Genomic DNA, 2053 nt, shown 5'->3' with positions numbered 1-2053 from the left:
GGTGGGTGGGGGAGTGGGTGGGGGAGAGGGTGGGGGACTTTTGGGATAACATTGGAAATGTAAATGAAATAAATAACTAATTAAAAAAAATACACGAGCCTACAGGGCCATTCTCATTCAAACCACCACACTAGTGAAGTTTGGAAAACATAAAATAATAGTGGTATAGATTCATAGCTTCTTATTTACAATCAAGTAAGAAGAGGCTTTCTCTCTGTGTATTGTATTGGAGATTGGTCTGGCTGGGTTATCCAGCTCGCTGTCAATCTTCCTTATACACTTAGTAATATAATGAGGATAACTTTCAATGAAAATCAAGAAAACCTGTATTTGAGTTTCATCTCTTCTAAGCCTTCATTTCTTATCTATAAAATGATGAGAGTTTTAATATCCCTGTTTATTTCCCAAAGGTTTAGAGAAAAACAAGTATGATAATATTGGAGACACCATTACTTATAAGGCTCTTGATGTTTTCAATCTCTGGCACCTTATGTGTAAAGAATGTGTGAAGCTGTTATGATGAAAACACATTTTACTGATAGATACAACACATTTTCTAGCATAAAGGAGGAGCTGAACACATATTTTATTCAGGTGGCCAGATTAAATAAATGGATTTTTCTTATGTTATCTGTATTCTAGCCTTTGAAAGTATTTTACCTTTCTGTAGAATGTTATCTTCCATAAATTTTTATTTATATTTAAATTTTCTCAGACAAGATTTAAGTGTTTTAAAAGTGCTTGTAGAATATTTTCTCTATTCCACACTCTTGGTTAGAATCTAGGTTAGTGACCAATCATTACTAAAATGGAAAAATTCAATGATAATGAAGCATGTTAGTTCTCTAATAGCAGCTTATGAGATATGGGTAGATTTGACTAATATATAGATGGTAAAATTGTTATGTTTCAGTTGGTATCTGGAGATAGCTCAGTAATGACTGCCTTGTCAGCAAAAGATTCATGTTTGATCTTCAGAACAGACACATAAAAGGCTGGGTCTAGTGCCACATGTATATAATTTCTGTACTGGATAGGTGAAGACTGGTTGATCCCCAGGGTCACCATCCAGTCACCACCTAGTCCAGTCAGTAAATTTCAGACCAGAGAGAAATCTGCCTTAGAGAAAAAAGAGAAACAACATCTAAGGTTGTCTTCAGGCTGACTTTCACATTCATATGCATAAATGGACATGCCTGGACACACAAACACACACACACGCACACACACACACACACACGCACACACGCAGAGGGAGAGAGAGAGAGAGACAGAGACAGAGAGACAGAGTTCAGTAAGAGTTTATGGAAATTTAGGTAACTAAGAATGGTTTGACCTGGGAGAAAGTATTCATATAGTGGGTCTGTGAGAAAATAACATTCACTGTCACATTTAATTATTTTTCAGTGTTTCAGAGACATCTGGAGATAGAAATGGCTGATTGTCAATTGGTTTACAAGTTAAATTGTAGAGATAGAAATTATTGCATGGATTTAGCATTTAGAAATCATCAGCATATATGTTACTATTTTTGGCATGAATATAATATAAAATTATTCAAGAAAGGGATATTGTGAAGCAGAAAACCTGGCCTGAGTAGGGGCACAAGCCCCTTCCAGTACAACCAGCACCAGGGTAGCTAGGGTGCAGAGTCGGCTGACACCCGCCAGCTACTCACAACACCAGCCATGGGATCTTAAGACTTCAGGTGATACGGCCACCCTCCCGGCCAGAGGACAGGTCTCCGACCAGCCCGGGATCCCTTTGCCTCAGGATCAGCGGGAGCCATCTTGGATCCGGGACTCTGCTGAACTTAGTCTGCACAGGTGAGAGTGTGCACCACAGAAGCTGACAGCTTCTGGGACAGGCAGGAGCCACAGAGCCTCTGAGGCAGTCCCCTTTTTGGGCCCCAGACATCCGGCCACCTTCCAGGCCAGAGGACAGGTGTCCACCCGGCCAGGGAGCCCTTGGCCTCAGGATCGGCGGGAGCCATCTTGGTTCTGGGACTCCGCTGAACTTAGTCTGCACAGGTGAGAGTGTGCACCACAGAAGC

This window comes from Mus caroli, chromosome 14, assembly GCF_900094665.2.
Source record: "Mus caroli chromosome 14, CAROLI_EIJ_v1.1, whole genome shotgun sequence".
Lineage (NCBI taxonomy): Eukaryota > Metazoa > Chordata > Mammalia > Rodentia > Muridae > Mus > Mus caroli.
This window is presented reverse-complemented; position numbering follows the sequence as displayed.